The sequence below is a fragment of the Hyla sarda genome, chromosome 4 (genome assembly GCF_029499605.1).
Source record: "Hyla sarda isolate aHylSar1 chromosome 4, aHylSar1.hap1, whole genome shotgun sequence".
In the NCBI taxonomy this organism is placed as follows: domain Eukaryota; kingdom Metazoa; phylum Chordata; class Amphibia; order Anura; family Hylidae; genus Hyla; species Hyla sarda.
This window is the reverse complement of record NC_079192.1, coordinates 132,201,957-132,216,316: the sequence shown is the minus strand read 5'-3', so window position 1 is coordinate 132,216,316 and position 14,360 is coordinate 132,201,957. Positions and strand designations below refer to the sequence as shown.

At 40.2% G+C, this 14,360-nt stretch overlaps 1 protein-coding gene across 10 annotated transcripts in view; it reads right to left on the bottom strand.

Moving 5' to 3' along the window:
* The window catches only part of BNC1 (basonuclin 1), a 212,186-nt gene that overhangs the window by 55,228 nt on the left and 142,598 nt on the right, over positions 1 to 14,360 (bottom strand). For 9 of the 10 annotated variants that reach the window (XR_008892475.1, XM_056572153.1, XM_056572150.1 and 6 more), the window contains exon 3: positions 8,780 to 8,873. The gene's annotated coding sequence lies outside the window, so the exon portion shown is untranslated. Of the gene's footprint in view, positions 1 to 7,824; positions 8,017 to 8,779; positions 8,874 to 14,360 lie in introns of all 10 variants that reach the window. The other variant, XM_056572151.1, reaches the window with a different exon arrangement.

Below are 14,360 nucleotides of genomic sequence, written 5' to 3'. Positions count from 1 at the left end.
ATTAAGTCTTTGATATGGTCACATGTTTGTCACATGTTTAAGTCATATGTTTGTTACCCAGAGAGCACCAGGTAACCTGCAGTTGGCCTATGGGCTCCTTGCTCAGCCCCCTTGATAAGAGGGGAGGTACTACAATCTCTCTCGTGTTTCACTTTCTGCTGAGGTCAAGTCCAGTCCAGATGTCTCAAGGTCAGTGTCATCTGGAGGCCTCAACCTAAATTGCAGCCACAAGTCAGTAAGTCAAGTCATCTTTATTTGCTGTCATCATCTTCAGTCAAGTCAATTGTAGTCAGCGTGGCTTGCACCTATAGTCTCTCAAGTCACTGCAAGTCCCAGCAAGCTGCGAGGTTCCCCGTGTTACTGGTCACCTCTCTGGGATCCTGGCCAATTGTATAGATGGTAACATCTGTCTAACCTCAATAAAAGCTACTGTTAACCTGGCCTTGGACTATTATTTGCCACTGCCTAACCTAGGACTAAACCACGCCCTGGCGTCACAAACACGAAGGGGTTAATACCATCTACCCCTGGGCAGCACCATCTGCTCCTTACACCTCACATCACACCCCATGGCTCACCACACCTTGATTTACCTTCTAAGCACAGTGTGAATCCTCTGTAAGAGGCAGACAGGCTCAAAAATTGCAGGTATACAGCCCAGGCTCCCCCCCCCCCCTTCCATCTCCTACACATAGCACCAGCCCAAATCCAACATGAAAAGAAGATTGTTTTAAACAGTGATCATTTGTAAGGGTTAAAAATGTTTTTGTGAGATTGTTAAAAAAAAATAAGATTAAAAATAAAACCCTGTTAAAAAATAAATAAAATAAAAAACAGTATATAAATGCCAAGACAAAAGGTGAAAAAAATAAAAATGTAAAAGCTACACGCACCTCCAAATTCACCACTGCCCCGGCGGTGCTGTCACTCTGGTATGCCTCACTAGAAGAAGTGCTGCAATTACACTGCTTCATACATTGTGCACGAGATGCTTTTGGGACAGCGACGGAGCAGCTACATATTCAGGGGGGAGTACAGGGCTCTTCATTATTTTAGTGGCAGCTCTTATCCATTTTGTATATACCACTAGAATATCCCTTTAATTGTAGTGTAAACCTAATGCAAGGGCATAATGGAATCTCATTTGAACTAGTAGGGTACATTCACATGTGCATATTTTTGCTGCAGATCTGCTTTAGCAGATTTTGCTGCCCTTTGACTTCAATAGGTAGCATTATTTGCTAAAGCAAATCTGCAGCAAAAAATATGCATGTGTAAATGTACCTGTAAAAGGGTTTTTCAATGTACTTGTTTTGCCAAGTGTCCCCCAAAGGCATATGCTTGATTTACAAAGTAAAAAACACAAGTTTATTATTTGTTAGTTACTAAATAAATATAAAAAATAAAATAAAACTTCTCAAAACCAAAATCAATCTGGTCTTTCCTTATTTAACTTTACATGTAACGTAATGTGATGTTATTTTAGACCACCAAGCATTTGACCAGTGCGGCACCATATGTTACCTACTCCCTTCATTAATTTGTGCCACAACCTCTGGAAATAAGCCAGTCTAATGTGTGGTAATTAGCAGTGTCCATGTGCTCATTCCTGCAGAATAGGAACAGTCACAACTAGTTCAATGCCAGGGGCAGGACGAAGCATGACTGTGCTAGAGCAGAAGAAGTAAAATCTCTCACATTGGCAATTATGCTTTTATCTAGATTACAGCATCTGGCTATATATATATATACACACACACACAAATATATATATATATATATATACATACATACACACACACACACACACACACACACACACACACACACACACACATACATACATACACACATATAGATACACAATTCTCAATTTAGAGAATTTAGCCTTAATAAAGAACTGTCCAGTCCTGTGCTGCAGTTGGGCATAGCTGCTGGTGTTGCACCTGGTGGTGTTTGGTACTACTATTCTGTGTACAAAGGTGTAAGTGAATTATAGTAAACCAATTTAAAGATAGGGACAGTTTGTCCTCTGTAAGGCTGGGTTCGCATGTTGCAGATATTTAGCAGTTCCACAACTAATTACTGTGTGTTTACTGCCACAAAAGCCCCAAATCACTGTAAAAATCATATGTTTTACCAAGATTATGCCAATTATGTAACTGGTGGTAAAATGTGCCATTTTTACAGCGATTTCGGTAATTTGCACCAAGAACGCATTTGGTAATTAGTTGCAGTACTTCTAATTAGCCTAACATGTGACCACAAACCAAGAGACATTTCTTCAATGTAGTTCTGGTAACTGCATTGATCAATCTAACCTGCTATAATGTGTACTGAAAACACTCCTCTTTTGCTGAAGCCCAAAGTCTTAAAAATCCCTCGTTTCCTGTTTATTAATTGGTATTCTACAGAAAGAAAAAAAAATAGGGATCCATTAATAATATACACGTCACTACATCATTGACCTTTGTCACACATCTCTGGAAAAAAAAACTTATATATAAAGACTATCCTAAAGCTGTGCTCTCAACACAATGCTAGGTTTTAACAGTTTTTTCAGCTATGTTTTGAGCCTCAACCTAAAAACAAAAAATTAAGACTTTTTCAGCAGTTTTTCCCTTTTGGTCCATTTTTTTTTAAATCTATTTCAACAGCACACTTCAAATGTTGTTTTTCTGTTCCTTTACCATACTGCATCTCTCAGGCTAAGGATGCAGTAGTAATGGAAAAAAAATTAACGAAATTTATATATTTTATAACTACATTTTAATTGTTAATAAAGTGTGTATGTGTTTCACTTTTTTTCTCTATTTTTTACATTTCTAGGTAGTACTACTACTCCCAACATGGAGCACACATGCCTTGTAAGCTGTAGTATCTGCATTAATAGACAGATCACAGAGAGTGTAATTTCTGACACCTGTTGCGATCTGTCTATTAATGCAGGAACTACAGATCCCAGCATGGAGCAGAGTATGCTCCATGTTGGGAGTAGTAGTACCTGCAGGTAAGAACAGATCACAGCGGATGTCACTCCTGACACCCGCTGTGATCCTCCTGTATAATGTATAGATGCGGCTGCTCCTCTATGGTTCCCTGCACTGACGTATATACACGCCTATTCATATTTCCCATAGAGAGCTGTGATTGGCTGGAACCATCTGGCCAATCACAGCTCTCTGCGGGAAATATGAATAGGTGTATATATAAGTCAGTGCAGGGACCATAGAAGAGCGGCTGGCCGCATCTATACATTATACAGGAGGATCGCAACGGGCAATCTGTCAATTAGTACAGGTACTACTACTCCAATCATGGAACAGTGTGTTCCATGCTGGGAGTAGTAGTACTACCTAAAAAAAATTAACAAAAATAAAGAAAAACTGTAAAAAACACACACACTACATTTTTTATTATGGTTGACTACATTTTTAGATCCCTGCCCACCCACATAAATTGATCCCTGTTTTAACAATTAATAAAAATTTTGTTATGAAAAAAGATACATTTTGTTAGATACAATTTTTTCCCTCACTTCTGTATATTTTTTTAGTTTTATTTTTTAATGGTACCCTACGAAATTTTATTAAAAAAGGTATCCAAGGTATCTCCATCACTTTTTTTGGATCGCCTGAAAAAAAACGCCTGAAAAAACACCAAAGTTAAAACCCACATATAGTTTTTCTTGGCGATTTTTCACTCCCATAGACTTCTATGGGAGAAAAACGCCACGATTTTGACTAAAAATAAATAAATCGCCAGTGGCTCAACATGCTGCGATTTTGGAAAACCGCCAAGGAGCTGAAAAACGCCAAAAAAGAGGGGAAAAAACGCCAAAAGGATAAAAAAAAAAAAAACAAAGTGAAAAACGTGTGGAATAAGAATGTTGCGATTTCTCATTGATTTACAGCCAACATCTCGCCGCAGCGTTTTTTGGCCGAAAAAATGCCATGCAGAAGAATTGGCTTTTTTTTTTTTTTGGTGTTGACCCAATCCCCCTCCCCCCCCCCCCCCCAAAAAAAAAAAAAAAACTACAAGTAGAAACTTGTCCTCAGGATATGTTCAGACGGTGGAATGTCTGCACGGAAAATTCCACTGACAGAGGAAACGGCAATGCATAGACAGCAATGCATTTCCATGCAGACCCCAAAGAAAGAATAGACAAGTCTATTCTTTCTGCAGACTACGGAATCAGGATTTTCGTGGCAGAAACATATGTGCAAAGTGTTGCAGAATTCCATTGAAATCAATGGGACTCTGCTGCAGCACGATTGTCTGTGCAGAATTATTTTGCGGAATTCCGCATGGAAATTCCACCGTATGAACATGGCCTCAGGGTTGTCCACCAAAGCTCCTGACAACTCATCTCTACTTGTGGTGACGGCGTGTGTGGTGCAGGGCAGATGTTACCCTAGGGGCAGATGGCATTAACCCCTTGTATTCGCGATGCCAGGGCATGGTTTAGCATATAACCACCCGAAGTTATACCGCTGGATCCTGGGCTAGGTAAGGGGGCAGTAAAGACACCTACGCCAAGATACGGACAACGGTAGCTTTACTGAGAGTAGACAGTTGGTAAAGTCTATACAGTTTAGCCAGGGCCCAAGGAGGTGACTAGTGACTCAGAGACCTTAAGGGCTTGCTGGGACTTGTAGTAGGACTAGACAATTTGGTGCAGGCCACGTTGCTTGACAATTTGACAGAGACTGACTTGACTGATTACTGAACATGCTGCACGTTTAGCTTACTTGCAATTGAATGCTGCTGCAGGACTTGAGTTGAGGTCTCCAACACTCTGGACACACACACTAGGCACGACTGACCTCAGCAATGACTTGGTGTAAAGAGAGAGAAGCTAGCTCCACCCAGGGCTTTTATGGGGGAGACTAGCCGGGAGCCCATAGGTCACTCTTGGGGTCAGCTGGTCACTGGTACCTCCTGGGTAACAACCACATGACATATCACATGGTACAACTCTTAAGGTGATAACACATTTTATACAGTACAACATATTTACAATGGGGAAACTAAAGCAGGGGGCCCTGGGGACACTGAAGGATGCTGCCTGACAGACAGGGCAGTGCTTCAATGCGGAATTCCTCCCGTACTAGGCCACCACATACTCATGACCCTTCACCTAATCATTGGTTCATAGCAGCCTGCAGCAGTGATGTATTGTCTGTAATGACATGATAGTAGCCCTATGATATGTCAGTATGAACAATAAGTCATCAAGCTCCAGCGTAAACAGTAGACAAATAGGAGTAGACAAAGGAACAGGAGGGAACAGTAATGATAAAAAAAGGTTTGTTATTTTTATAGCAATAGACAAAAACCTCTATGAGGCTAAAAACACACAGGGTGTTTGTGAATAAACGCTGTAGTGTGGTTTTTATTTTTAGACCAAAAAGGCTGTGGCCAGATTTTAGCTGGGAGTCAATAGGGAAATATGAAACCATACCCACGTTGTATTGTTTTTATGTCTTGTTTTCACCCTTTAGGTTCAGTGGCAGTTTTTCAAAATTGCAGCATGCTCTGGATATTAATTTTTTTCAGAGTTTGTGGTGCTATTCCTCCCATTGACTTCTACGGGTGAAAAAAAATAAATGCTGTGTGTATGGATATTGTTTTTTTTCTGACTTTTGTCCCTCAATCTTCAATAAAGATTCTTGAGTTACATGATGAATGACATTACTTGTAATAAGAACGCAGGGGATAAAACGCCAAACTACTATACGAAACTGCATCCTGTAAGTGAAAAATTAGGGGGCAATCTTTGGTGTAGTATTTTTTTTCTGGCCAAAAAAACTAAGAAAAGTTGCATGTGTTTGTAGTCTGATCCATTAAATTTAACAATGCTATAGTAATGGTCTCATATGTCTACTAACTTTGCCAGGTCAGCAGCATTTAAGAATTTGTAGTCTAATCTTGTGCACATGTAATTTCTGCGACAACTGTTTATTTTAAGGCAAACATCTAATTTTCCATGACATTACAAAGTGTGCACAAAGCATATGCCCAGTCTACACCTGACAATACAATGTAAGCCTAACAAGCCTTCACTTATTTTGCTGAGAACTGGTAAAAGTGATCACAGCTATTCATTATCTCCGTTACATCAGCGGCTCAGGGGAACGTGATTACCAACCACGGATTATAATTACATTTATCGGACAGTTCTCAGCTTGTATACGCAACAGGTAACAGAGAGGAAGAATAAGGGCCTGTTCACACTTTTATACATTTTTCTTTTTTCCAAAGCAGGTGAAGAGCCAATTGCTGGGTTAACACACAATATTTTGCAGCTTTTTCATTTTAAGTGTTCTTTTGGTGAGAACCCCCACCCCACCACCCCACCACCCCACCAAAAAAAAATAGAACACAGCAGCAGATTTTACTAGCATTGTTTTTTTTCACTCTGAGGGTGCGTTCACATGTACATATTTTTGCTGCAGATTTGCTTCAGCAGATTTCAATAGGCAGCAAAATCTGCAGTAGCAAGTCTGCAATGGATGTGCAGCAAAAATACGCACGTGTGAACGCACCCTCAGGGTACATTCACATGTATGTATTTTTGCTGCCTATTGACTTCAATGGGAAGAAAAATCTGCAACAAAAATATGCACGTGTGAACCTACCCTGCGTATTTGGAGACAGGCCTGAGTGTTACAGTCACGTCATCGTGCTGGTCCCACAAAAGTTGCAAAACATACCAAAAAAGGTGCAATAAGCTTGATACATGAGCCCCAAAGTTTTGTTTAGGTTTTTTTATGCCTAAGAATGATGTGGCCAGCTGTTACATGTAAGTCAGTAGGGAAATATTTAGTATTTTTGGCACAATTTTTTGTAGTATTTTTTCTCATATTTCAAGATAAATCCTTAAATCAAGAACACACACACATATATATATATATATATATATATATATATGCAAATTATAAAATGTTGCAGTATCTTGTAATACCTTTTTTATTGGACTAACAGCATTTTGTAGAGACAAGCTTTCGGGATTTCTCCCTTTATCAAGTCCAAAGCAAATCCCTTGATAAAGGGAGGAATCCCGAAAGCTTGTCTCTACAAAATGCTGTTAGTCCAATAAAAAAGGTATTACAAGATATTGCAACATTTTTATAATTTGCATATATATATATATAAAGGTATTACAAAATACTGCAACATTTTATGATTTGCATCTGCATCACTGGACTAATACGGCTACTCAAATTTACTATATATATACACATACACACATACATACTATTAAAAATAAAAATAAACTCCACAATAAGTGCTTTGTAAGTATAAGGCTCTTATCGCAAATTGCTACACTGGTTGGTATCAGGACCCAGTGTGGTGGCGTCTCTGACTGAAAACAAGCCTAGAAAAGGGATGGTTACTATCAGCTTTTATCAACTAGATAAGAAAAATAAAAAATGAAACTGTACATTTGCCACTGTATGTTAATGATGCATTCTTTTCCTTTCCCCTCCCCTTTTCAGGGATTAATAAAAAATACCTTTAGTGTACGTTCACACATACAGGATCTGCTGCATATTTTCTGCAGCTGATTTTGCTACCTATTGAAGTTACTAGGTAGCAAAATCAGCTAAAGAAAATATGCAGCAGATCCTATACATGTGAACGTACCCTTATACACAGAAAAATACCGAAGTTTTGCATTTCTGCTTTAGATATTTTAACACTGAATGTGAGATTGAACAGCCACACGTAAAAAGGCAGATATTCTTATGGGTTTTGTGATAAAACTTTCCATTTCACAGGCTACTATATATCTTTAAAGTATTATATGTAGACGCCCACCCTGGTACAAGGAGTCAAGTGAAATGCTGCCGAATATTCCCTTGCAGTGCCAAAGAATTCCAATAGAGTTGTGTCCTCCCCCTCCAGCTGATGAGTGGACTTGAAGTTCGGTTCTTGAAGAAGTGTCTACAGGTGGCCGTCTCGGAGCTGTGGGCTTACAGCTGTTGAGTGACAGCGCCCATCAGCAACTCTCTAATGAAGGAGATTGCATGGAAAAGGATCATATTGCACCATTTTATTTCTGTTCCTACACATTTCACCCAAAGTATTTAAGGGAAACTAGGGCAGAAAGTCACACAAGATAAATACTCATATTTAAAAGGTTCACAGATGAATGTCACACTACAGTAGAAATCTACACTAAGGAGAATCGTTCCCTGCAAAAACATTTTAAACACAGAGGTTAGAAAAATGTCCCCAGAGGCAGTGAAGAATGTAGATTGTTGTAATACATGTGAGCATTTTCAACAATGCAGTCAGTCATTCTCCGTATTCAAGCCTCTCATTCAGGAAGCTTTTTTGGAGAAGCAGCTTATGGGCACACATACAAATTAATAACAGTAGGGACATTCTGGCATTGTGACATACTTCTTTTGTGTGCAGGTGTTCAGGGCTTGGCAGGGCAGCTTGTATCTGTTTAGTATGACGTCTACCAATTTTATTATGTATGTCGGCTTTAGCGATTGCTACAGGACTACAGCATTCAAAGATTGGCATCATGGTATATACTGGCTATAAGTTTAACAATTTCAAGTGAAGCTATAACAGATATTCAATATAACTCACAGCTCATAAGAGAAAATACAGAATCATCATGATTTTGTCAAACCCCCCCCCCCCACACAAAAAAAAATATTTTTTTTGCAAAGCATTTTTTGGTGGGAAAAACAAAACAAAACGTTGTGGTCAGATGTTAGTTAAGATTTATGAAACGCCAACCTCACATTTCACTCACCTTTGGTGTTTTTCTGCAACTTTAGGCTCAGTGGCAGCTTCCCCAAAATCACAGCATGTTGATCACTATGGTGTTTTTTTGGACAAAATCTTGTCTAGAGGAAAAAAAAATCAATAAAAAAAATGCAATGTTGATTTATTATCTAAATTTTGTATTTTATTAACTTTGAAACTCTGTAAGGAAAATGCAAATTCCCAATAATTTATATATGGATTCAGAAATACAATGGGGGACATTTCCTAATCTAGTCTATTCTGGGTATGCTTATAGACCAGCATATGTGGTAGTCTCCTGTCTATTGTGCTCCTAATTTATCAAAGGTCTCACAGCCCTTGATAAATTCTGTGTTCAGACTTCAGGGTCTACAGCTTAAACTGCATTTAGACCTGCTCCAACATGCTCTGACATTTCAGCGTATTTTTGGCAGATGCGACTTGTCGCACAAAAGTTGCACTTGATAAATTCAGCACCAATGCATTTTCCAATGCATTTCCATCTAAAATAGACTTGCATGCATCATGTTCTAAAAATCTTCTACAGCAAAAGTCGCAGAAAAGTCGCACATATTTAGACTGCGACTTTCTGTGTGACATATTTAAACAGGAAAAAAACAGTCTAAATCCTTTGATAAATCTCCCCCACTATGTCTACTTTATGTTGACATCATAAAGCTAACATGTTTTTACTTTTTGAAGACATCAGAGGGCTTCAAATTATAGCAGCAATTTTCACGAAAATTTCAAAATCAGAATTTTTCAGGGAGCAGTTAAGTTTGAAGTGGATTTGAGGGGCCTTTCTGTGAAAAATACTCCATAAATTACCCCATTATAGAAACTGCACCCCTCAAAGTATTCAAGACATTCAGAAAGTTTGTTAACCCTTTGGGTGTTTCAAAAGAATAGCAGCAAAGTGTAGGAGAAAAATCAAGATCTGCATTTTTTACACTAACATGTTCTTGTAGACCCATATTTTTTTTATTTTTACAAGGGGTAAAAGGAGAAAAAGGCCCCCAAAATTTGTAACCCAATTTCTCTTGAGTAAGGAAATACCTCATATATGGTTGTAAAGTGATCTGTGGGTGCACTAGAGGGCTCAGAAGGGAAGGAGCGACATTGGGCTTTTTAAATGTGAATTTTGCTAAAATGGTTTTTGGGGGGCATGTCTCATTTAGGAAGCCCTCATGGTGTCAGAACAGCGAAAAACACCCCACATGGCATACTATTTGGGAAAATACACCCCTCAAAGAACACAAGAAGGGGAACATTTACACCCCACTGGTGTTTGACAGATCTTTGTAACAATGGGCTGTCCAAATTAAAAATGTAATTTTTCATTTTCATGGACCACTGTTCCAAAAATCTGTCAGACACCTGTGGGGTGTAAATGTTCACTATAACCCTTGTTACGTTCCGTAAGGGGGGGTAGTTTCTGAAATGGGGTCACATGTGGGTGTTTATTTTTTTGCATTTATGTCAGAACCACTGTAAGCATCAGCCACCCCTGTGCAAATCAACAGTTTAGGCCTCAAATGTACATAGTGCGCCCGCAGAGCATTTTACGTCCACATATGGGTTATTTCCGTACTTGGGAGAAAGAGTGTTACAAATTTTGGGGCTCTTTTTTTCCTTTTACCTCTTATGAAAATGAAGAGTATGGGGCAACACCAGCATGCTAGTGTAAAAAAAAATTTTTTTTTTTTTACACTAACATGCTGGTGTAGACCCCAACTTTACCTTTTCATAAGGGGTAAAAGGAGAAAATGCCACAAAAAATTTGTAGTGCAATTTCTCCCGAGTACAGAGATACCCCATATGTGGCTCTAAACTGTTTCCTTGAAATACGACAGGGCTCTGAAGTGAGAGAGCGCCATGCGCATTTGAGGCTTAAATTAGGGATTTTCATAGAGATGTACCCGGATGCAAGCGTTACACTTGCCTCCTCCACCAAAAATACTGTATTTTCCCCAAACAGGGTTCCTCCAGCTGTTGCAAAACTCCCAACATACCTGGACAGTCAATGACTGTCCGGCAATACTGGGGGTTGTTATTGTGCAACAGCTGGAGGCTCCGTTTTGGAAAAACCGACGTACAAGATGTTTTTTTTTATTTGGGGGGGGGGGGGGGAGGGCACAGTGTAAGGGTGTAGTGTATATGTAGTGTTTTACTCTTTATTATGTGTTAGTGTAGTGTAAAGTTTTTAGGGTACATTCACATGGGTGAGATTTACAGTGCGTTTCCCGCATCTGTAACTTGAAGACCGTGCATGCTGGGAGTTGTAGTTATGCAACAGCTGGAGGCACACTGGTTGGGATTAGGAAACACTGAGTTAGGTAACAGACTACCGCAGTGTTTCCGCACCACTGTCTGTTTCCTAACTCAGTGTTTCCCAACCCGTGTACCTCCAGCTGTTGCAAAACTACAACTCCCAGCATGCATGTCAAATCATGCTGGGAGTTATAGTTTTGCAACAGCAGGAGACACACAAGTTGGGAAACGCTGAGCTAGGGAAAAGACAATGTTTCCCAACCAGTGTGCTGGAGGCATGTCCAGACAGCCGAAGGACATGTTGGGAGTTGTAGTTATGCAACAACTGGAGGAGAACAGTTTGGAGACCACTGTGTAGTGATCTCCAGACTGTAGCCCTCCAAATGTTGCAAAACTTCAACTCCAAGCATGCCCAGACTGCCCAGGCATGCTGGGAGCTGTAGTTCGGCAAAATCTGAAGAGCCAGATGTTGCTGAACTACAACTCCCAGCATGCCTGGACAGTCTCGGCATGCTTTGAATTGACATCTGGAGCGCTACAGTTCTGACACCACTGTATAGTGGTCTCCAAACTGTGCCCTTCCAGATGTTGCAAAACTACAACTCCCAGCATGCTGAGACTGTCTGGGCATGCTGAGAGTTGTAGTTTTGCAACATCTGGAAGGACACAGTTTGGTGACCACTGCACAATGGTCTCCAAACTGTGGTCCTCCAGCCTTTGGCTTTCTGGGCATGCTGAGAGTTGTAGGTTTGAAACTCCTAGAAGCTGCAGTGAAGATCACTTTACGGTGATCTTCACTGCAGCATCTGACACCGCCGCTGCACCACTTGCCTGCCACCGGTCCCTGCGTGATCAGAGGTAACTGCCACCGGTCCCCGCCACATCCACGGCCACCTGCACCTCACCGCCATCTTCCCCCGCTCTGCCCCGACATCTGACAGCTCCGATCATCCCTATTTTCTGGGCTATCAGGTCATCAGAGACCCGATCAGTCCGGAATCACCGCAAGTAGTGATTTGCGTCAATCTCTGACATTGGGGGGGGGGGGGGGAGGGTTAATTTGCACGGGATGCCTGCTGAATTATTTCAGGAGGCGGCGGGGACCGAAGTTCCCACCAGGGAGCAAGGGCGTAATTGTACACCCTTCGTTCCCAAGAGGTTAAGGACTAGGCCAATTTTTGTTTTTTCACTTTCGTTTTTTCCTCCTCCCCTTCTAAAAATGGTGTCTAAAGGGTTAATGCTGGGTATCGGCATGAGTGGTGGTGCCCAGCATTAACCCTGGGTCCTGGCTGCCAATAGCAGTCGGGACCCACGGGGTTTGAAGCGTGCTCAGCTCAGGAGCATACAGTGGGGCAAAAAAGTATTTAGTCAGCCACCAATTGTGCAAGTTCTCCCACTTAAAAAGATGAGAGGCGCCTGTAATTTTCATCATAGGTATACCTCAACTATGAGAGACATAATGAGACCAAAAATCCATAAAATCACATTGTCTTATTTTTAACCCCTTAACGACGCAGGACGTATATTTACGTCCTGGGCCGGCTCCCGCGATATGCCGCGGTGTCCCCGCGTCAAATAGGGTCGGTCCCGGCGGCTATCATCGGCCGGGACCCGCGGCTAATACACGACATCACCGATCGCGGTGATGCCCTGTATTAACCCTTCAGACGCAGCGATCAACGCTGACCGCCGCGTCTAAAGTGAAAATGAAAGTATCCCGGCTGCTCAGTCGGGCTGTTCGAGAAATCGCGGTGTCCCAAACAGCTTACAGGACACCGGGAGGGCCCTTACCTGCCTCCTCGGTGTCCGATTGACGAATGACTGCTCCGTGCCTGAGATTCAGGCAGGAGCAGTCAAGTGCCGATAACACGCCAGTGATCAGCATGAGAGATCAGTGTGTGCAGTGTTATAGGTCCCTATGGGACCTATATCACTGCAAAAAAAAAAAAAAAATTTTAATAAAGGTCATTTAACCCCTTCCCTAATAAAAGTTTGAATCACCCCCCTTTTCCCATAAAAAAAATAAAACAGAGTAAATAAAAAAATAAAATAAACATATGTGGTATCGCCGCGTGCGTAAATGTCCGAACGTACGCGCAAAAAAATTCCAAAGTCCAAAAAAAAATTATTTTTGGTCACTTTTTATACCATTAAAAAATGAATAAAAAGTGATCAAAAAGTCAGATCAAAACCATCCTGTACGTAGAAAAATAAAAAAAAGTTATAGGGGTCAGAAGAGGACATTTTTAAACGTATAAATTTTCCTGCATGTAGTTAAGATTTATTCCAGAAGTACGACAAAATCAAACCTATATAAGTAGGGTATCATTTTAATCGTATGGACCTACAGAATAATGATAAGGTGTCATTTTACTGAAATATGCACTGCGTAGAAACAGAAGCCCCCAAAAGTTACAAAATGGCGTTTTTTCTTCAATTTTGCCGCACAATTATTTTTTTTTCCGTTTTGCCATGAATTTTTGGGTAAAATGACTAATGTCACTGCAAAGTAGAATTGGTGACGCAAAAAATAAGCCATAATAAGGATTTTTAGGTGGAAAATTGAAAGGGTTATGATTTTTAAAAGGTAAGGAGGAAAAAACGAAAGTGCAAAAACTGAAAAACCCCGAGTCCTTAAGGGGTTAAAGAATATATTTGCAAATTATGGTGGAAGATAAGTATTTGGTCAACTAAAGACAAGCAAGATTTATGGCTCTCACATACCTGTAACAACTTCTTTAACCCCTTAAGGACGCAGGGTTTTTCCATTTTTGCACTTTCGTTTTTTTCCTCCTTTTAAAAATCATAACCCTTTCAATTTTGCACCTAAAAATCCACATGATGGCTTATTTTTTTGCACCACCAATTCTACTTTGTAATGACAATCTATGGTGAACCCCCCCCAAAAAATAATTGTGCGACAAAACATTGTCTACGCAGTACATTTTTCGGAAAAATTACACCTTCTCTTTATTCTGTAGGTCAATACGATTAAAATGATACCCTACTTATATAGGTTTGATTTTGTCGCACTTCTGGAAAAAATCATAACTACAAGCATGAAAATTAATACGTTTAAAATTGTCATCTTCTGACCCCTATAAGTTTAATTTTACGTGTACAGGGCGGTATGAGGGCTCATTTTTAGCGCCATAATCTGAAGTTTTTAGTGGTATCATTTTTGTATTGATCTGACTTTTTGATTGCTTTTTATTAATTTTTTCATGATCTAAAAAGTGACCAAAAATACGCAATTTTGGACTTTTGAATTTTTTTCGCACGTACGCCATTGACCGTACAGTTTAACTAACAATATA